Here is a 23867-nt window from a genome sequence, read left to right as displayed (position 1 = left end):
TTTTCTATATGTGTAATGTTTCTTACCCTCACAGGTTACTGTCACAAGCAGGATGCTGAGCCAGGTAAACTTTTAATCAAATCCAGTATACCAGTTCTTATGTTGGTGTTGGTTTGGTTTGGGTCTTTTTTCAACATTTTATATTTCAAAATGAAATACATTGATTTAGAAATACTTGGTTAAAAGAAAACTTCACTATCACTCCACTACCTCTGAAAAAAACCCACCTCTACCCAGGGAGTTAAAGTTTTTTACTGTACAAATACAAAACTACCAATTAACAAGCAGAACCACTTTATTTAACCTATTTTTGAGCAACTTTACTAATAGAATTTCACTGATGTCCTCCCTTTGCAAACATAACACCACTGAGCTATTAACTTAGTCACACAGGACCACATTAACTACATCTTCTGCACCTGAATTCGCATCTGAATCCAATTCAGAACTGCATTACTACTTCCAGACCTTCTCTACCTCTTGTTGCTTCCTCTTAAATTTTGACTGCATCTGCCTAGTTCTTCTCTGATGCACCATCTTTGTCCTTTCTTATCATCCTCTGAACCCTTTCCACATTCAAGAATTTGTCTTTTGTTTACCCTGAATATCTTGAAATCATCCATTTCCCAAGTTCAGTCACCTCCTCCCTTATGTTTTCAGCCTACTGTTCCTCTGCTTTAAAGAAATTTGGTCACTGAACACCTCAGTCTACCAAGGATAAGAAGTGCAAAGAATATTAATTCAGCAGAAAGTGTCATCATATAAATCTAGTTGTCACTTGATAAAAAAAGACCTAAAAAAAAAAAACCCAAGAGCTGAAAATACCTTATTTTTTTAGTGATACACAAATGAATCTAAAGGATACCTACTGTAATTTATGAATTTGAATTACTCAATCTACAGTCAGGAATTATTTCTGAAGAACACACTTTTTTAAATTACCTTGTAAAAATTCCCCTATATGTGCATTACTAAGTGATATTAAAATGACAACAATCTTTTTAAAACAAAGGTCATCTTTAGTTTCCTGCCCACCACTAAATATGCATTTTGCTTCATGTATAGAGCCATAAGAAAAACTATGTGTTCCCATTAGCTGCAGATGCTGCTAGGTTAGTACTATCAAAACAAGAAATAAAGACATTAGTGTTGCTAGACAACCACTTCTCTTTTTAACCCTGCTGATGACTCAAGCTGTAAGAGCAAAGAGGAAAATTTACTGCCATGCTTTAGGAACCTCTTCAGTTATATTTATGGTGAGATGATTTTTCTAGTTTTTTAAATAAAGAAACAAAGACTCATGGTCATCTTAAGTCACACACCCAATTTGGTGCTTACTGGTAGGAAAGTTACACATAAGGTTTCTGTGCTATAACAATTTTATTACGGTATTAAATTTCAATTAAAAATAGTGGGCTTAGAAGTAAGTTTAAATATATTTTTATTAAAGTATATGTATGGGACATGTTTATTCTGTATCTACCTATATTATTTCCGATTAACTAGTTGATAGTGAACTACTGTTTCTTTCCTAGTAGCTTCTTGTTAGTAGATAAGGAAGCATGATGAATTCATAGATAAACCAAAATCCTGATGCTCTCCTAGGTCATCATTATCTATCCCTAGCTCCCCTAACAAAAACCCTGTTAATTGAGAAACCAAGTACTCAGAAGCTGAGATATCTGGAAATTCCATTATAATAATTATCTTAACCCTGTTTGGGCAAAATTGCTACTGGTACTATATATTGTATAATCATTTAAACAGTGGTAAATAGATCAAGCAAACACACGGTCATCTCAGGAAGAAAATCTTATACATGATATATTATCACAAAAGATGTTAGTGCAGATATTTTGATCTGTAGTGTGACACAATGAGAGCTTGTATTTACACCCCCAATGCTTAAAGCTTATTTAGTGTGTGTAAACAAGAGGAAAATCTTCATCCTTAAAACTTCTCTTGATGTGATTCCTCATTTTTCTATAGTATTCATCCAGAAAGGAATCTAAAGGAAAATCAATTATATATTTATAACAGAGCTGTAAAAATCTTTAGCTCTTTATACTTTGCTGAAAATTGTCTAGAATTATCCTTTTTGCTCCAGCCTTTATCAGAACAGACATATCTGAAAAGGGTGCCCTAGGTCTTTTTAAACAACTTGTTTCCCTCCCCCTCTTCCAGATTTACATATATCAATAAGTATAGATATTGAAAAAATGCACTAACAGTGCCTCTCTCCCACGTGGATGCACAATGAAAATAGTTATTTAGGTAGCTCAAGTGCTAATGTAGTCCAAGCACACTTTTAAAAAATAGATTATGCAACGGGTTCAAAAATCAAGTAATGCAGCCTCACTCAACCAAGCCCATGATGAAGTGAAAAGGCAGAATGCATTTACAAAGTTTCCAATGAAGCATCTTTCTCACTGGAGAGGATTCCTCTCTCTTAATAAAAATGCGGTTTGGAACTAACATGTTAATTTAACAACTCAACATGTTAATAGCATAGTTTTTTTCTATTGAATGTGTGCATTCAAATTTTCGACATAAAAAGCAAGAAAAGCTATATGAACTATCAGAGATGGGACTTCCTCCAACCAGCTCTTAAGAAAATCAATCCACAACAGAGAGAAACTTTCTTTTTGCTCTATGGATTCTTTCTACTTGTAGCGTTGCTACATATCAAGGTGCCGCGATTAGATCACTGGTCGGCCCGGACCAGGGAAGAGACAGATAACACACATGGTGTGAGCGTCAACTCCGTCTTTTATTGTGCAGTTAATTCCTTTTATACTAACAACGGTAGGTGGGATTACTGATATGTCATAGGGAGGCGACGACTAGCCTTCTACCTTTCCGTGACATTGCGAGAACTTCCGAACGCCGTACCCTACACTACTCTTGCAGTCAGAGACTGACTGGAAAATGGATCAGCATGGATGCAGCAAATGTCTCGCCAGGTTTGACAAATTCTGTATTTTAGACATTTATTATAGCAATAGAAAACATTTCACACCTTTGAATAAATGGGTGGGCAGAAAGTAGTGAAAAAAATATGTTGAAAGTTTGTGTAAACACATGCTCTGGATCAATGTTAGACAATCTTTACAACCTTTACAATATGTCTTTACATTTAGATTGGATATTAGGAAAAATTTCTTTACTGAGAGGGTTGTCAGGCATTGGAACAGGCTGCCCAGGGAAGTGGTTGAGTCACCATCCCTGGAGTTATTCAAAAAGCATGTAGGCAAAGCACTTCAGGACATGGTTTAGTGGGCATGGTTGACAGTTGGACTTGATGATCTTGAAGGTCTCTTCCAACCTAAAAGATTCTATGATCTTTAAGTAATAATAGGGAAATAGCATTCAAACCCCTCATTATTGTAGCGTTGGAGCAATATAATCAGAAGGAGGAACAAAACCAAATGACTAAGACCAATTTCACCAGACATTCTGATAGGATGCATGTCCTAGATGACCAGTTGAATAGCCTACCATCTAGTCATCGCTCAGATAACTTGGACAGAATCAGTCTGTTTGGCTTTTTCATCTGCATTTGGTCTCTGTGCAGCTGAAGGGCAAGGAACAATACAGAGGGACTCAGTAGTATTAAAAAAGAAAAGAAAAGAAAAAAAAGATAAAAGGATCTGAGTTGCCTCCACCCCAACATTTGATGGGATTGCAGTGCACATTCCAGAATAATGTCCAAAAGGAAAGATTAAAGACAAAGTGTTATATGGGGCTTATGAAAAAAATTGGGCTTTGTGCTTGTGCCTTGCCTTTCTTGCACATATTTTTTTTCCAGTCTCATTTCCACATTGAGATTGGATTAATTTGGTGCCGGCCAACTCATTTGAGCAAGGTTTTATCATCTTGCCTCTCATCTATCTCATGAAAACACTGAATGTTCACCTTTCCTGCTGCAGTGTGTGAAATGACCTCAACAAAGATTTTAGAAAAAGAGATAAAAATACATTTTCATCTTGAAACTGGCCAAGCAAAATCAATTCTGCATAGAACATGTTTAATAGACACAGGCAAACTGATAGCCTGTGGGTTTAATGTATGAAATTATACACACTCAAACATGCATCTCAGACAGTAAAGCAACTCTGCCAGATTTTATAGTGAGAGTTGCAGTGCAGATTTTAAAGTTCTGTGTTCCTCTCTTCTTCCAAAGGATCAATGAAAAAGTGTTTTCAAATTAGAATCCAAAAATCCAGAGCAGTGGAAATTTTTTCACAAGATCAGCTAGGTGGGTTTCTGATTTAGTTTTGTGAAGACCTACATACTCAGTACTAACACTACAAGTAAAGATTCAAAAAATCCATCCAGCTGAGACGTGTAGGAAAAAAAAAAAAAGCGACAAGCAGAAGTTTGTGATAAAATCATTCATCTATTGAATTTCCAGGTTTTCTTTCCTCGTGGAAACAGGAGTGAAGTTTTTCTTTCTCCAAACCAGAACATAATTCTGAGAGGCCCTTTCTACATCTAAATCCTGGCTCTGCTGAGGTCACTGGGAGCTTTGCCAACAACTTTAATAAAAGTAGGTTTTCACCTTTCATGTTTAAACTGATCTATTAGTGATAGCTAATAAGGGTCAGTTATTGAACTGCATGACTGGGAGAACTAATATTCCAGCCTGTAGAAGGCTTAATCTCCTAAACACCCAATATAATTTTCTTTAAATATAAATTGCCCTTTCAGTTTAAAGAAAGGATTTAGATGTTAATAACTGGCCTTGATATTTTTCATAATTCACAAAGTGGCTGCAGCTGCAGCAAAATCTTCAGAAAAACAAATACCCAAATAAATGGATGAATTAATGTAGTTACCCCAAAGATGCATGGCACATCTGGAGAACTCTTTTGGGTAAATATCTTTGTGTAGTTGGAAATTTGCAACAAAAAGAACAACAGCAATATTTACTGCAAATAGCAATCCCTAGCAATATATAAGAATAAAGATTTTCAAGAAGATTAGGTCAAGAATGTTCTATATATTTTTTTATCATGTGGGAATATTTCAATTTTTTTTTTTAATTTTGGTCAGTTTTTAAAAATAAATAATTGCCAACCATATTAAGATATTTTATGCTGTTTTGCTGATGAAGTGGAAGATATACATGGTTGCAAAACAAAAAAGCCAGCTGACCATTAAGATCTTTCAGTAAAGGCATAAAAGCTCTTCCATACATTAGACAGATTTTGGAACAAAATCAAACTGATAAATCAGCAAACCAAACCTGTCTTTATTTGCTGACATTATTAAAAATGAATTGAGCAGGCAGGTATTTGACAAGAAGCAAACAAGAGAGCAATAGTGTGATGGGGATTCTTGAAACCTCTGGTTCAAACAGGGGAAAAATACTGAAGCAGAAAGAAAGGACAAAACCCTCCCAGCAATTTGCTAATCAGTTGAGAAATACATAGGAAACAAGTGACTCCTCCTAATCAAACATCATTTCCAGAAGAAATGAAATCACATTTAACTGAGAAGGGGCACAAAACCAGGTGAACAAGATAAATTTGAGGTAACTGCAAAAATAACTGCAAAGTCAGGGAAGAGATTTTCTTGGATGTTTTGAAACATGGAAGAGTTGGTCTGATAGGTTTCTTGGATGTTTTGAAACATGGAAGAGTTGGCTCAACAAATAAATGTGCCATGGTGGGGCAAATGAAGACTAAGACTAGTAAACTTTTTATCAATGAGATTTAAAGTTTCATGTATTTTAAATTGGTATGGGTCCTATTTTCAAAAATAGAGAGCACTATTTATTGCACTGGAAAATATGCCCATATTTGTAGCTGCTTTTCTTTAGAAGTCTTAGATACTGATATTGTAACTTTAATACCATGTTTTAATTATAAAACAAAATTTAATTTAAATAAATAAAATAAAACTTACGTTGTACCATGGAGAAATATCAGCTTGTTGGGAAATTAAAAAAAAAACCACCCAACACCCCAACCCAGTTTGTTTGGAACTTTTGAAAATAAAATAAAATAAAAAAAAAAAAAATCAAATATCCTTTGGAAAGGATATTTTTGGCTCATTTCTTTGAGAGAAATAAATGAATCCTTAAGTCATGAGAAACTTCAGAACTTCTCCTGGTTTATACTTCCTGACTTCAGAACCTCTCCTGATATACACTTTCTGATCAGAAACTGTGAAAGAATTTTTAATGCAGATGGACTGATTCTGGAATTCAGTGAAAAAAAAGTATCAGTTAAAGAAAAGCAACAAAGAGGAAAAGCAATAAATTCTTCAAAAGCTTACACTGAAAGAAATTACCCATGCAAGATGTTTAATTAACTTCTTTTATTAAGTAAATTTACTTAATAAAGTAAACTGGTCACAGCTACTGTGTGTCTTATTCCCACAGGCATGTTCATGGCACAGAGCTAGCACAAAACAAAAAAGTAGGTTGCTACATCTGCCGCAGTGGTGACTGGTGCTATAGCCCCTTCTGTCTGTCCCTGGAGAGCAACATACCCAAAATTCATTAAGACTGCTACAAGCCAGTCTTACAAATTGGGATGTTTTCCGTAGCTCTGTGTATAGATATTTTTGGTAGCAGTATTAAAAGCAGTGCTAATAAAGGCTTGTTAGTAGTCATATGCTTTGTCTATAGCTAATAAAAGTTGGTTTGGTTCAAACCATTTCCTGGGTGTAGCTCTTTATATACACCAATTCTCCTGGGTATCTGCTGTCCATTCCCTGCAACTAAAAGACGTGCTGAGAACCGATCTTATCCCCTTGAAAAGCAATACATTTTCAGCTGTAGACTGGTCAATTTCTCAATTTTGTGTGAAATTAAAAATATTACAAATCTAACATTAATTACCACCATTAAGAACAAGCTATACTCATTCACGTACCTGGTATTTTGAACACAGCAGCAGTTATGGGACAAACTCAGGTTGTGGGACAGATTCAGGGAGGAGATGGTAAATTCTGCAAGATGTACCTTCTTGCAAGGCAGGAACAGAATTCAATCCAGAGCAAAGTCAGGCATCTAGAAAAAGCTCCAGGCTGGCCAGCCAGAAGGACTCCTCAAGTAGCCCCCAGTGCTGGATGGAAGGTCCAAGAAGACTCAGTTTTAGATATTGTTTCCTCCTGACCGGCATAGTAAGAGGAAATGGGAATCATACGCCTCCACTGCAAGCCTTGGATGTAAGAACAGCTCCTCATAACAAGAACGTTATGGTTCTTTTTCCACTACTTGAACTGTGGCTGAAGTAAACTATTTTGGAAAGAAAATATAATGCTGTGGCAGAAATAGCAGATGATTCAGAGTTTGGGTTAAACTTCTGAGTTACCTAGGCTTATATAAATTATCAGCATTTACTTTTGGCCTTACACACAATGCCCAGATTATTTTTGTGATCTTTATTTGCATGATCATCTCAATGTATGCAGGACAAGAACAGGACAGAATTAGAACTGGCAGATGCCACACCTGAGAACAGTTAATTCTTTTTGTTTGTTGTGCTTTATCTGCACCAGCTACATCAATACTAATAAAAAGATGCATTTTTAAAATTATATCAAGAACATCATACACATAGATGTTCAGATTTCAAGTTCTGCTGATATCAAAGTTAACACGTGATCAGAGAAAACTCTCCAAGTTTGTCCTTTTAGTGAAATTACCCAGATTATTTCTTTTTAAACTTTAAAATCTTACCATACTTACTAAAATATAGATTGCAGCTTCTGCAGTGAAAAAATAGATGCAAACCTACTCAGCAGTCAGGAGAAAATACTTCGGTCTAGCACCTGAATATTCATGACAGGAATACAGTTGCACTTAAATCTCACCCACCGTTCAATTAGAAAGATAAGTGAAAGAAACAGCCATGGTTTGTCTAACAGATGTAGAGGTCTGGTCTTCATGAATTTGGAAAGGCTAACACTACCATTTCTACTAGCTCAAATTTGTGAAAATTAAAAATGACATCCAAATGTCATAATTGGGCAAGGCTGAGAAACAGCACACTCAGAATTGTCATTATTAATCAAACTGCCACTCTCTTTACACCTCTCTCCATTTCTGTCATTATATATGATTATATATCTGATACTACAAACCATTTCTGACTTGTATATGTAACAGTCTAACATGAAATCTTTCCACAAGATTCCCTAAATCACAGTAAAAATAGCTGCACTGCATTTGGGTTAGACAGTTAATTGCATAATGTATTATTCATTTTGGCTGTTATTCATAATAGAGTCATTGATTATTATAGCATATTGAAGAGGAAAAAATATTAGAAAGACAGAAAAAAAGCTTTCTTCCAAATTCCCCCATTATAAAACTCTTTTTCCGCTTCGCCAAATTCTAACCAGGTTGGCTGTGATTTTCTATGCTAGGCACCTTTCTGATACAAACTTAGATCTGTGTGTGTTCATGCACATTCACATGCAAACAAAAAAAAAGGGAAAATATATTTTTCCCCTATAAAAGGTAATATTATAATTCTGACACAAACATACTCTAACAGGCCCACGATTTACATTAGTGACATCTTTTTGGTTTGGTAGGGAATATGCTGCTTTGGTTAATAACTCCATAAAAATTAACCCTCTATAAACTTTACAGTTTTCCAGTTAACACAGCTCAGTTCAGTTTTGCAAGTGAAATGCCCTGAAGATTGTCAGCACTAGTCTGGCAAAGCAGAGAACAGTCTTCCTGCGTTTCTGGAACTTTTTACCTTTGATGTTCACCGGTCCATTTTCTGTGTTTTCTATAGGTTTCTGTGTGGTACTAATAAAGCCTAGTCATGACAGCAGTAAATAAGCTGAGAAATGAAAGGAAAGCCAATGATGACTTCTACAAGTCAAACTTGAATGGTAAGTTATTACATGGAATTGAGGATGTGGCAGAATGTGGTAGGACCTTAGGCCAGTGACATTTACAAAAATATGATACACACTGCAAAAGCCTGACTTTATTAGGGGTTGATAAATAAAAGCACTTCATTTGCCACCACTAATTTCAAAGCTTCTGAGGACTTAAAATTGAAGTTACACTACATACATACACACACTACTACAAGAATATTCTTCTTCACATAACAAAGCTCTCATGGTACAGAAGAAGATAGGTTTCTTCCATTTGCTAGTTTCAGGTAGGATTTACTACCATATAAATCAAAACTAGAAGAAAGTGAATTATTCTAAGTAGTTAATTTATTGATCCATTTAGATTGTTCCTAAAAGATATTTTAGGAGCACCTGCGAAGAAGTTCTCTCCTAACATACAAGTTTATTCAAGCTTAGAAACAAACTGGTGAATTTACAATGAATAAAGTTATGAAACTATTTTGACATAAATATTAATACAGAAAAATAAATTAATGTAAAATAATATAAATATAATTTAATTCATGCAAACAGTAGGAAAAAAAATTGCCTTTTATTCTACTTTAATGTTTCAGCTGAGGAAGAAGGCAGACAACCACTGCCTCAAGAATTATAAAGAATTATTTTTTGTACGCAAGAAGAATACCTACACCAAACATCCCTTCAGCTACTGTGAAACTTTTCTGAACTAAGTGATAACTTGTTTTAATAACAGGAACTTCTTGGAAGTTTGCTGATAGTCAACTTTGCTTAAAAAAAAAAAAAAAAATTAAAAAACCAACAAAAAAACACTGAAAAAAAACCCAGACAAACCTACTAGCATTTTTCACTACTGTGTCTCTAACTCTCTAGCTTTAAAAATCAATAAATGAACCTTTTTCCACACCCATATCCTTCCTATGTCAAGGAAGAGGGGCTGTCCTTGATAAGTAGCCTGTCTAAACTGCTATTGATATTCCTAACATTTATTAAATGGATTCTTTATTTGTTAAAACAGGCATCTACTCTTTATTTGAGAGTTACCTTTAATTAATACTTTTAAAATTTTATGCAACATTATTTCACATCATCCAGACAAAACCAAAATGCATTTTGGCAATTAAACTGTGATGCTGCATACCTACTTTCTAAAATTACTACTGAATTCCAGCAAGATCTCATAGATGTATGATTTAAAATGTAGCATTAAAGAGATCAGGGGTTAGTATGCAACCATAGGCCCTTTAGGCACACTGAGACTTATGCCTAGCCATGTTGTGCGTGGTAATAAAGGCTGAAGTAACACTGGTGAGAACACAGTGCTCGCTACTGAGAGGGACTAAGGCGCACTGAAATACCAGGTGTGAGAACAGGGAACAAGGCAACAAAAGCAGAGGACTGAGAATAAGTTCTGAAGAACCAAACAGATACAGAGTTAACAAATATGTGCTGCATGCAAGAAGATTAAGTGAGTGTAACAGATCTGTACATTAAGAATGAAGTAGCATTTTTGCTGGTAAAACCACAGTATGGGTAAAACAGAGTCAATTTATGTAATATTCCTTTAGAGAATTATTACAAAGAGGTAGTTCTGGAGGAAAATTGAGACAGTAATACATATCATCAGGACTGAATATAAGCACATAAAAATCTTTGTATTGTTACTAGAGAGACAAAAAGAACCAGGATTTGTGTTACTCTGGAAGACTGCTTTTCCAGGGAGGGGGTGTGGGAGGGTAGTAGTTAACAGTGATAATCCAGATATTTATCAATGTTGTAGCCAACAAATTTCTTTGCTTTTTGTTAGACTGGCTTTTGTGAAGAGCAGTCTTAGGCTGGAAAATATTATTGGGTGAGGCAATAGCAAGTTGCTTCAACAAAAAGAAAGAACGGTACACTTTGGATGTCAAAAAAAGTAGAGATGAATAAAATATATTTTAAAAAATTACTGTAGTAGAGGTAAGAATTGTTGAAAGTCAAGCCAGTTAAAATTTGGAAATTATATTGAAACAAATAGCAGTAGTCACGCATTTGGAAGGTGACCAGGAAAAGTTAAATAAAACCTTTGCCTTTTTTCATACAAGATTGATGAAACAGAAATTGAAGCATTTGTGTACTGAAACGGAAATGTCCACATTGATATGGAAGCAAAATTCAGAAAAGAAGCATCAGGGTAACTGGGGACTGGATGGCCTCCAGCTCAGATTGCAAAGGAAATAATATGTGACATTGTAAATGCATAAGGCAGGTTTTCTAATAATGTTAACTGATCTGGCCTGGTATTGCATGGCTAGAGAAAAGAAAACATAGTAAACTGTATTTAATAAAGAACATGTTAAGAAACTGCAAACTACATAGTCTGGCTTCAGTAATATGTAATCTTCAAGGGAAAACAGATAGATTTAGGGGTAAATTAGATATAATTTAAGAGGCTAAACCATTCCAAACTAATACTTTCCCCTAAAAACAAAAACCTTATATCACTGTGACTTCAATAAATCTATTCAGTAAGGCTGAAAAATATCACATGTTTAATGAATACATGAAATATTCTATGATATCCCATACACCAAGCAGATCCTTTTCACAGTCCTGTGCTTCCTGTTCCCAAATCAGGAGGTTTTAAGCAGATAAATATAGAATCATTTGGCACTAAAAATTTTCCCTTAAATTTTGCCTGTATTAAAAATAGTGACCCTTGAGCATGATGTCATGGTGACTAGGCTATTATGTCACTATGTTGCATCACAGATTGGGTATCCAACAGGAAAGGCAGGAATTCTTTAAAAGACTGAGCCTGCTGGAAGAGAGAGAGAGTCAACAGAGAAGAAATGAACGGCGGACAAGAAAAAGGAGTTGAAGTTTCCTAAGATTTTAAAAACAAGTCACAGATAGTTTCTCTATCATTAAAGAGGAAAGGTTTACTTAGAAATAATAGCTGGCTCTAAACCACTCTTTTACCACTTTTTTAGGTGTTGTAAAAATAGAACACCTCCTTCCACTGGTTGCCCTATTTCTGGATTTTTTTAAAAGCCAGACCCAATTGTTCTTTATTGCTGTGACCTCAAAGGCTAGACTTCAGTCAAATCGGGCATCCCTGTGTGATTACTCGGAGCTCTCCACAAGTCTCATGCAATTAAAAGCGTCAATACTGACACACATTAATGACAAAAAGTTAATGCAAGGGCTAATTGAGACCATCTCCCTCGCAGGCCATTTCACAACGTTAATAGCACAGAAAACAGCCATTAATATGTAATTAAATTTCCAGGATGCATGGGCTATCAAAACCAGGTAGCTGGAACCCTTCTTCACACTTTTTAACCTCTCATTACCTCTTGAGCCCAAAATAGCTACTGTGCCAGGCAAGACTCTGTTACTACCTTCCCCTACAAAAGTGAACTGGCGTGGCACCAAGTACCAATTCTGCCAGCAACAAAAGCCAGCTCAGTGAAGCAAGCTACATTTTCTAAGCTTTACCCATCAGAGAGATAAGCAAATGACAGATTATTAACTAGTTTTTCTGGGGTATGCATGTGTAAATATTTTGGTAACAGCAGATACCAATTACTCAGAATTTCAAGGCTCTCAACAATTTATTCTAAAATATAACTATATTTCTCTCATTGAAACAAACCCATTTCCTTAGCAAAACAAACAAAAAAAAATTGCAATTTTAATTCCTTCTGAATCTTTTCCCACACTGCATCAAGTGAAAAAGATTCAAAGTGAAAAATGCTAGTCTGGGGTTGACAGAGATGCTTTCACAATGTTTTAGGGAGAGCACTAAGATTTTTAGAGAAATGTCTTTGTGTGCAGGATTGTACTACTGTTAGATAAAAAGGAACCGAGATGTATGTTTTCCAATTTTGGGCACACAAATTGAGCTACCCCAAGTTTCTGGAACTGTTAGCACTACCCAAATATCAGTCTGAGTATACCTTAGTATGAGTGCATTTGCCACAGGGCACTTTTAATGCTTTTGAATAAACAGTAGACAATCGCTCAAGCCAGCCTCTAATAGTAATAAAGCTGAAGTGTGCTGTTGAGAAAAGGCATCCAATTTATCTCTGAACCCACATAAATAGCACTTATTCAACTATCTGTTCCCTTGACAGCTACAAACTTCTTGGGGTCTTTTTAAACTTCAAATTTATTTGGGTTCTATGGTGATCTAAAATGAAGATATTTTAGTAATCTGGAATAACACTTGATAAGGCACACTCCCCAACTCCGCTGAGTCAGAGACAGTCTCTTTGTCATTCAATTTAAGGCATAAATTTGAAGTTGGTTTCCAAGAAGGGTCTTACCCACAAATACTGGCTGGATCTGAATCTATCTATCATTCATCTGGGGTGAATTTTCATTCCTCTGGATGAACTATTCCAGAAGTAATACCAAAACAGACACACTGCCAGTGGGAAAGGAGGAGGAAAGAAGTGGAAAAAAGTCCTGCTAGCCTAGCATTTGAATGGACTGTTAATTTTCCAGTGTAAAAAATATTTTGTTAAAGAATTTTCAGCCTTTAAGTTTTGCATCTTTCTCATTTACAGGTAAATGTTGAGAGTTTTGGTTCTATAATCATATATGAATTAGACTGCAAAAGTCTTCTAAAAGCAACAATGACCAAAATACTTTGTCACAATTTAAAAGGGGGAAAAAAAATTAGGGCACATGTCCTTAAAAACTGAACCAAGAGGACTTTTTTCAGGAATTTTTCAGACACCAAAATATTGTTTTGCAATGGAAACTGCAACTGAACTAAGCTACAGTATTACAAACATGTTACAAAATCTGTTTTCAAGGGCTCAGCATCCATATAAAATCATGTAGTGCATATTAGACGTCAAGGCTATTGCTTTAGAAACCTGAGATCATCTTGATGCTCAGTGATATTGATTCACTGATACAGTGCTACAGAATTAAGTTCACTTGAATACTCTCTGCAGGAAGACCATCCATCTGTTTTCTAAAGTATCCTCTCATGTGACAATATGGTGAGAGATAAATGTTTTCAGAGATGGGTTGCCCACCTCGTGAAGATGAGACGTGGGCAGACACAATTGCTTGAAAAGTTACTGCAGAAAAAGAAAGGGATTCGTCAGCTTCCCTTCTTCATGATTAGGACAAAAAGTGATGGTCAATGTATTTTGAGGAAGCATTGCATTAGACATCAGGGGAAAAAAAAACCCCAAACTTTCTAACAACAAAATAATGACTTACTGGAATAGGTTGCCAGGGGCAACTGAGAAATCCATACCATTGGAGTATTCAGAGACAGTGCAGGCAAACCCAAAAATTACATAGGTTTAGCTGCATTGTGGTATAGGAATGAAATCAATCCAATGCAGTGCCTTTTTTCTAAATTGTGATTTTAAAAAATTTCCATAATTTCACACAATGGAGATTATTTTTTTTTAATCTTACCAGTTTCATGAGAAATAAAAATTTCAGCTTTTCAGGCAGCTTCAGCAATCATGAAACTTTCTCACCAGTTAATATTACAGCTTATCTATCTATAGACAAAAAGTCCTTTCTCTTTTTTACATGGGCCTCTTGTGTTCTCCCTCAATGCCATTCTTCATATTTAAAAAGTAAGCAGAAACACAGATATCTATGCGTGGCCAATGGCAGCTGGGTACAGCCATCTTTTCAGCTGAAGCACTCATTCATACCATTTATTTAATTGGTTTAAAAATCATAGTTTTTCATATGAACAATTTTATGGACGTAATAGCCGCCATTCAAAAAATACTGATGTTACAGTAAGTTCAGATTCTTGAATATCAATACGTTTCTAACATCAAATGTAATACCTCAGGCTGCAAACTGAGTATTGACAAAAAAAAACAAAAACAAAAACAAAAAAACAAAAAACAACCAAACTTTTGTAATGCTTTTGCAATCTGGAATTGTACTTTGTAAATCAACGATTTCTGTATCTAGCAGATCATCACTGGAGTAGGTTTGCCCTTAACAGTCACGGGTAAAGTTTCTCTCAAGTCTATAGCACTTTGTAGAACTCAAACCCCATTACTTCAACCTCAAAATAATGCTTGTAAGAGGAGTTACAGCAGGATCAATGCTTGAAATTTATTACTGGAGTTTAAAATAACAATTTTTTCAGCACCTAGATTGAAGTGCAAAATATTGACTAAGTGTAACTTCAGCTGGAGTCTTAACTGCAACTAAACACCAAAGCATATGCCTTTGGAAGAAAAAGGCAAAATAAAAAAAAAAAAAAAGAAAAAGCTTTGTTCTCTCTTGGTTTGTAACTAAAGACAAAGAGGTGTGAAGGGATCAAATTGAGAAGCAATAACACCTTGGATGAGAAAGAGTAAGAAATAAGTACATGGCTTATATTGAAAACCACTGGTTTCCAGAGATTTCGGTAATTTCTTGGAAGGTGCCCAGCTACTTGAAAGATAAATTTAACAGTCCAAAATGTGATTCTACAATCAAGTGATTTTGTTGCATTCAACAATAAGTCAAGGAAAAGGACCAGCTCTAACCTCATTCCATTTGTATATTCAGTAACTGTTTTGCACATGGGAAAGTAAGAAAATCACAACAGCCATATTCAGAGTAAAAGTATGTTCTTTTTTCTGGATGCCCTCTTGTGTTTGCCTGAAGTGGTTTTGAATACTGCAATGATACAGATGTCACAGCTTCCCCAGGCAGCCTGGGTTTTATGGCAGCTACAGACAAACATGCTTGCACTACGTGTTTTTGTACACAACCCTGCCAACTTCTGACTTACAATTTAATTTAATTCTTGACCTACTCATTATCTCTGGAGCAAAGATTTCCAATTATTTTGGCAATTGGTATCCTAAGGACTATTCTGGCATACCCAAATCCTCACTATCAGCTCCCAAGAAGGATGTCAACCAACCTCTCCAGAAAATAGCATTCCTGTCATCAGCTAGTGCTTTTACAAAAAATCATGGGTATCACAAAAAAAAAAAAAAAAAAAAAAAAAAAAAAAAAAAAAAAAAAAAAAGACATCTGACAAAGAGTCATACTCAAGCAGGTCTTGTAATATCACGCTGTAATTGGAATTAGAATTTACTCCATATTGCTATTCTGATACAAACGTTCATTGCCAAAACAATAGCAGCAATCCTCCCAGCCAAACTGGGGACAAACCAGGTCTATTCTTCCTTAACCTCTCACATTGGGTCAAATGTCAATGGAGAATGGAATTTGCAAAGAATTAATACAGTACCCCATCAGGAAATTAAAGGGCAAGGCTATAAAAAGAAAGAAAGATTTCAAGCCAGTCCTTTCTACTTTTAAAACATTTTTCATGTTCATTTTAATATTAATATTCATGCCTTGTTGATAGGAACTTGAGTTGGCAATACAGTGACATTTCTATCAATGGGAAAGGTAGAATGAACTGTACTACTGAACAATCTACCAAGTCTGTGGTTCTCTGAACAGGCATGAATGTCAATTACAGTCACTTTAATTGCTCCAAAAAAAGACAACAATTGATTATATCCACCTGCTTCATTTCTTCTCCATCAGTAAATGTCTGGGTAGGCAGCCAACTTCTGACTACAGAAACATCAGTTGTGTGGGCAGAAACATATATGTATGTGGTGTTGTGTTTCCAGGTGATACTGGCAACAATAACAAATGAGTTCAATTAACTAAAGGTTTCTTCAAAACATGCAGCTCGGGTTCACATCTACAGACAGAGTTCACATGGTTACTGAGCATCCTCTATGCAATACTAAGTAGACAGAAGGGGAACAACCCGCGTGGAAGAAACTAGACCAGTTTTGATAAAGGAATTATTAAAGTTTAGGAGAATACTCTTAAAAAAATATTAGTTTACCTCAGCAGATAATTAATCCAAGTTTATTTTCATATCCAAGGATGAGGATCCTTCTATTACCCTGTTGCTCCTCAGCCCGCTTGTGATTAGGTGTCAGCAGCCCAGACACCCAGCACACCTTCAGGCCTGGTTCCAGACACCTCTGGACAACTCTATGCACTCCCACCCTACCACGGAGGACACCCAGCTTCAGTCACCGCTGTCTGTCACTTCAGAAAAACGTGTTTAATTATTTTGTGATACCCTCTGTCATTGATACCTGTCCCTACACTGCCTCTCCCCACTGAGTCCTCCCAACAGTACAGGATCTTAAGGGAAAACTCCAGTACCATACACGGTGTCTGAAGCATAGTCCTTGTTACAGCAGATGTAGTCCATGGCACAAGGTCCTTTTCTTCTCCCATCCAATCATTTTTCAGTTGAGGTCTATTACACAGCTAATCAATTCGCATATAATTCTGGCTGACTTCTAAGAGACCTGGATGAACCCTGGATAGACATCTTACACACTGTCATGGTTTAACCCCAGCCAGCAACTAAGCACCACGTAGCCGCTCACTCACTCGAGGCCCCCCCACCCAGTGGGATGGGGGAAAAAATCGGGAAAAGAAGTAAAACTCGTGGGTTGAGATAAGAACGGTGTAATAGAACAGAAAAGAAGAAACTAATAATGATAATGCTAATAAAATGACAGCAGTAATAATAAAAGGATTGGAATGTACAAATGATGCACAGTGCAATTGCTCACCACCCGCCGATCGACACCCAGCTAGTCCCCGAGCGGGATTCCCCGCCCCCACTCCCCCCAGTTTATATACTAGATGTGACGTCCCATGGTATGGAATACACCGTTGGCCACTTTGGGTCGGCTGCCCTGGCTGTGTCCCCTCCCAACTTCTTGTGCCCCTCCAGCTTTCTCGCTGGCTGGGCATGAGAAGCTGAAAAATCCTTGACTTTAGACTAAACACTACTTAGCAACAACAGAAAACATCAGTGTTATCAACATTCTTCTCATACTGAACTCAAAACATAGCACCCTAACAGTTACTAGGAAGACAGTTAACTCTATCCCAGCCGAAACCAGGACACACACATTTGATTAGCCCTGATGATGCACTTCTCCATGGTCACTACCCAATAGTAACAAAGACCCATTTCTCCTGATGAATTTATGTCCACAGGATGTTCAGATTAAACACTTTTGTGGATATTCTTCATGCTGTTCACTCACAGGCTGAAGGAGAAAGCTCCTTATACTCTACAGCAGCACATGACTCACAGGTATATACTGCTTATGCCACCATGCAGCGTTAGATGTGGAAATTTATGGATTAAAAAAAAAAAAAAAAAAAAAGTTGCTGTGGTGGTTCAAATTTACAGGGGAAAAAACCCAAAGTATGATTTTGCCTGCACTCAGCCTAAGGAAACATTTCCTAAGCTCCTGGATATGGGCTGCTTCATTATGAATTATGAGGCTGGTAAATCCCTAGTACCTTCAGCAAAGTCAGAATTATATATATAATTAAATCACACATCAAAAAAAAAGATCTGAAGAGCTCATATCTCATTCTCACAGGACCATCCCTATCCAATAACACCAGAATAAAAGAAAACATCATACTGTACTCTGCAGAGGGAAACACAGGCAGAACACCTAATGGATATTTAACTGGCGCAATCATTTGGAGTAGATGTGAAACTGTCATACATTCAGTTTTCTACTCAAGAAGGCATACATATTTTAGCTCTTCCACCTTTATGCTGCTATTTCTTATTTCTTCCCCTAGTTTTCTTTGGGAATTATGTGCCAACTAATCAGGATTAAGATCATCCACTCACATTCACGCTGCAGGAATAGAAAATATGAAACACCACCCCTTTTAGATGCAGATGACTGACAAATATTCAGAGCACCTGAACATAGCTTGACACAGAGGTAGTAGCATGTTCGATTTTCTTAAGATGCTGCTACTAATATTTTAATAAAGGGCCTTCAAAAGCCCACGAAAGCTTTCCAGACCTACCCTTTGATAGAGGCTAAGAACTAGTTAGCAAACAGTGGGAACCTAAACACTTCTTCCTCTTTCCCAGTGACACTAAAGTATTTACAGCAATCACTAACTTCTGTGAAGCTGTACCGTACTAGTTTCCTAAAAAAATATTTGTATAAACAAACATATGCATACAAGGGGTGTGAGTGTAATGAAATGATTAAACTGTACTTTGGAGACTTAGGGTGGTTAGAAACTAGCAGTGTTTCCCCCGAGAAATTTCTGCCATTTAGTGCAGTATTACCCACTCCAACAGCTTGCTTTTTTCTCTTGAGAATTATTTGGGGAATCCCCAGGAAAGGTCCTGTCTCTAGCACTGATTTCTGATCTGCAGAGACACATCCAAGGATGATAAACCAGAGGCTCAGAAATTATTCCAACCTTCCTTTCTGTTAGGAGTAACCAAGAAATGTCTCCCTCCCCAACAATCTTGTGTACAATTTTGTGCTTCCCAACATCTTTTTCTGTTTTTTGTTTTTTTTTTTTTTTTTCCCTCTGATGCCAGAATTACTGCCCTTGCCCTTGGTTTCCCACTCTCAGATAAACAGCCTATAAAATTGCTGCAAGAAACCAAGCGCTGCTTTTCACGCAGCCACAAGACAGACTTCCTTTACTGAACATATTCTGTGTGCAGCATCCATGCCAGCCTCCAAAAGAGAGAGACGATAATGTAATCGCCGAAATGCTGAGAAGATCCTCTGAGCGGAGGCTGAAAAGAGGGCAGGAGTGGGGAGGCTCTAAAACCGGAGAGCGCACCCCATATTAAAAAGTAACTTTTCGGCAGCGCGTCGCGAGGCTGAGCACCAGGCAGAGAAGGGGAGCACGCAGCCACATGGTATATTCCTGCCTCTGCCTCTCTCTCCTCTCTCTTTTGGTCCTTCTCTCCGGCTTTCTCTCCCACCTCCTCTCCCCGGCGCTGCCTTCCCCTCTCCCCCTGCCGCAGGCTGCAGAATGGGACACGCTTGTTCCCCAGCCAGCCGGCAGCTGTCACACAGCGGAGGCAGCCAGCAGCCGGTGCAAAGAGTGAGCCTACTCTGTCATTTAGGATGACTCACTGGAATCTGGCATTAATTTCTCTTTCTCTGGTAGTGGACGGAGAACAACCAAAAAGCTACACTGGACTAGACCAAGGTAAGTGATTTAAAAGTCTTTTTTACCCTAAAGCCGGCCGATGCTGTGAGGGTGCCAAGCTGAGTACAAAAGCTGGCGCTGGAACTAATTCGGTGGGTGTCTGAACACCTGGCATTACATGCCACCAGTGTGCTTTCTGGTGTTAACCCTCTGCGTACCACCCAGCTACCCCCAGGGGGAGAGACGGCAGGTCAAAATATAGCCTAGCGACTGCATTTTCTCCCCTTAATGCAACTTTTACAGCAGCTCTACCACCTGCTCCTGTGAATGCAAGAAGCTTCTCAATATTGCTAATTGATCGGGCTTTTGTGTTCTGCCACCGGGCACATAGCGTATCAGGCATCCGTCATGGACTCCGTGCGGATTCCTTCCCACGGCAGTTGTTTCATCACTTTAATGAGTTGAAATTCCACAGTCCACAGAAACGCTTCCCTGTCGTTTCCCCTCCCTCTGAGGGATACTCGTAGGATCATATAGATACGATCCATTTTCAGGCTTTTCAAAAGTAGTGCTCGCTGAAACCACCAGAACAAGTCTGCTGAAGCGCAGCCAGTGCTGCACTACATATTCTGTCTGCATTCCCCTCTCTGGTTTTTCTGCCGTGAATCAAAAATTCAGTGTTGCAGGAGGGTTTTTGCAAGGACAGTACATGTCTCTGGCACAGAAATTGAAAGTAAAGGGAGAAGCTTCTCCCAATTCTAAAATCCTGGCAAAAACCCCTTCTTCCATTTTCTGAAGGAGGTACAGTATTTCAAGCAGAGTTATCTAAGCAGGTTTCTGCTGGGGCTGATTGACAGTTTTTAGCTGTGATTTTAATGAAATGATTTCACTGAATATCTACAGCTTCATTTCTGTCAATCCAATGCTTTTTACCAAATGGCTTACTTCAGAAGGTGACACCTTGAAATTAACCCAGCATCATGCTTTTCTAAATCTATAAACAGAATATCAGACTAGCTAGTGCACATTGCAGAATCGCACAATCTTACCTTTGGATCTTTAATGGTCTAACTGCAGTGAAGACATTTGGTTTGGTTTACATGTTCTCTGTACTGTGGAAAGCGTTGCAATTGTAACTGGATGTGCCTATGTTCCTTATACATTATACGGTATTTTTCTGCAATACCTTATACATCCTATTTGTTCAGACCTCCTGTGTACTGGCAATCAGTTTATTAAGAGTTGACTTTTAAACCTGCAAAGAACTGCCCTGATATTATTGCTACAAAAAGGAATCTCTACTCAAAGAAGATAACAGGTCCCACGTTGATCACGTCTACAGAGATGACCAAACAGGTACTGGCAGTTAACACTGAACACCGTTCAGCTTCCAGGTAGTCACCAAGATCCACAGTCTGTTGACCCAGCATGAATATTTTTGAAATTAACTCAAAGATGGCAGTAAGAAACACTCCCCTTGGTTACGCCCCTTCATGCAATCTTTTAAATAGATTAGGGGAAAACAGATTCTTATTTCAGAGAACTTAAAGGACTTTGGTACGCATCTTCAGGAAGAGGTAGGACAACGGCTTGGCATGTCAGCATGGATTCTACCTCATTTTCTGTCAGAATATGGTACATTTTTCACCTTGATAAAAGTGGAAAGCATTTACCAGCATTATGCTTTAAGATTATTTCTAATCATTTGGACAAGTGCAGAGACTTCAATACATTTTTTTTTTTTCCTAATTTACCTTTTTTCTTAGCATTTAGATATGATGCTCACTGCAAGGGTATAGGATTATTTCCAGGGAAAGTAACTCTAAAATGCAATTCAGACAACAAATCATTGTGATTCTGTCTTTAAGCACTAGATAATATTCATGCTACTTATTTTTAAATTAGTAGCTATTTATTGTATGCAAGCTCTTAGTCACTTGCTACTGTAGCACATGTCAGTCTCTGGGGTCTGAAGAGCTATTTTTGAGCCTGTCTGGCTAACGTCTAGAATACAAAATTATCCTGTTCGCAAGTTGGGGTTTTTGTTTTATTTTCCTCTCTTTGGAAACATCAATATATTATCAGATTTCATCAGTGTGTCTCTTTTCAGGTGGAATCTTTGTCCTTTTAAATGCAGATGATCTACTGTGAAAACAGTTTATTGTAACTTGGCAACAAGAGCTAAAAAAATCAAGCTACATGCATCACACATGCAAACCTTGTATTGTACTGCCCCATACTCAGCAAATTAAGCCCTAGAGATAAATTACATTCTAGGCTTGGGGACCAGTCAGTTTAATATCATTAGCTGGGCTCACCAGTTGTCCTAATTACAGAAGTCAAAGACTGCAGGAAGCAGCTGCAAAGTCAGCACATGTGCAAGGAGCTGTTTGTAAAGCAGAAACACATGCTTTAATTTGAAGCTTCTTTGTTGCAGCATGAATTATTAAGGACAAGTATGGCATTTAATATCACTGTCAAAAAATGGTCTGGCTATGATCCAGGTGATAAGACTTCTACGGGTTGTATGGGGTTATCGCTGGCCTTTCTGTGAAGCTTCATTTCTGGTGTAATATTTTCACTAAACTAAACAAACAAGCACTTCCAATGCTATTTAGCTATGATCTCTTGGGTCATTCATTCACTGGTGAGCTGGGAGGAGAGTAAGAGGGAAATTAGATGCACTGCTAGAGAGCAGCTAGCGCAGTACTACCTACTGTCCTACCTATCTTACTCCAAATGGAGACTCCACTATCTATGTAACTACATGTTCAAGGGGCATGAGACACATAGCTGCTACACTGGAATCAGCAGGAAACATCCCCAAGACACAGAGATGCTCAACTCTGGAGCTCTGATTGAACCTAAAAAAATTAAACCAGCCACAAAACAGCTAACTGGAATCAGTCAGCTGCTTTGACGGGTGGCCAGGGATCCCCTCTGCTCCGAGTTTCACATCCCTGTTGGCAGTTCACCTCCACATACTGAAGTCAGGAGAGGCAGAAGTTTTGCTGTGGTTAGTTAAGTGAATTTAGTCTTATAACTGATTTAATTCAAAAAAGATGAAGGTTCAGCCAAGTTTTACAGCTCAAAAAAATCAGCTTAAATAGAAGCTGCTTCACTTCAGTTCTCACTTATCTCTGTAGATTTCAGTTGAAAGTAAAACCCCATCTAAAGATGAAGAGCTCTAAAGAAATCAAGGTTTTACACATCAGGAACATACCAGCTCTTGATAACAACCTCTGGAAAGGTATCAAATTCATCCCAACTACTCAATAAACCATACTCTCCTGCACATAGGCACGCAAAGATGGGTAAAATTTCATTCTCCATTGCAACAAGCACACTTAGCCACTGTCATGGTTCACTATTAATGTCACTGTAACTCAGGCAGCTATGTCTCTATTCATTGCACACGGAGCAGAGTCAAGATTACCTCCTCCTCATTGCATAGTTCTTTGTTAAAAGGTAAACAAACAGTACCTACAGGCAACATTTTTAACAGTACTATTGATCATCATTAAAATGGTATTTTAAGTTGAACTGTACGCAGGCACTTGTTTTAGAACAGGGAACAGAAAGCCAGAGGTGGACTTTTTACAAGGGCATGTACTGATAGGGCAAGGGGTAATGGCTTTAAACTGAAAGAAGGTAGATTTAGATTAGATGTAAGGAAGAAGTTCTTCACTGTGACAGTGGTGAGGCACTGGAACAGGTTGCCCAGAGAAGCTGTGGATGCCCCATCCCTGGAAGTGTTCAAGACCAGGTCAGATGGGTCTTTGAGCAACCTGGTCTAGTGGAAGGTGTTCCTGCCCATGGCAGGGGGGTTGGAACTAGATGATCTTTAAGGTCCCTTCCAACCCAAACCATTCCGTGATTCATTCTATGATTCTATGACATTTCACACACTTGCTACATTGCTTTCTTGTAACATAGTCTCACCAATTAAGATCGAATCTATTCTTAGTCTAAGATCGAGGATCTTCATAGGGACGAAAGTAAGGCACATATGCTATGCAAAACAGGCATCCAACCCTTATGATTAG

At 37.6% G+C, this 23867-nt stretch overlaps 1 protein-coding gene across 2 annotated transcripts in view; it reads left to right on the top strand.

The window, feature by feature from the left end:
* The first annotated feature begins 19708 nt into the window (after positions 1 to 19708).
* Positions 19709 to 23867, top strand: part of RASGEF1A (RasGEF domain family member 1A) — a 176089-nt gene continuing 171930 nt past the window's right edge. Inside the window, exon 1 of one of the 2 annotated variants that reach the window (XM_041127334.1) lies at positions 19709 to 19881. The gene's annotated coding sequence lies outside the window, so the exon portion shown is untranslated. The remainder of the gene's footprint in view (positions 19882 to 23867) is intronic. The other variant, XM_030030738.2, reaches the window with a different exon arrangement.

Source organism: Aquila chrysaetos, chromosome 11, assembly GCF_900496995.4.
Source record: "Aquila chrysaetos chrysaetos chromosome 11, bAquChr1.4, whole genome shotgun sequence".
Lineage (NCBI taxonomy): Eukaryota > Metazoa > Chordata > Aves > Accipitriformes > Accipitridae > Aquila > Aquila chrysaetos.
Note: the sequence above shows the minus strand (reverse complement) of the source record. Positions and strands in the feature narration are given on the sequence as shown.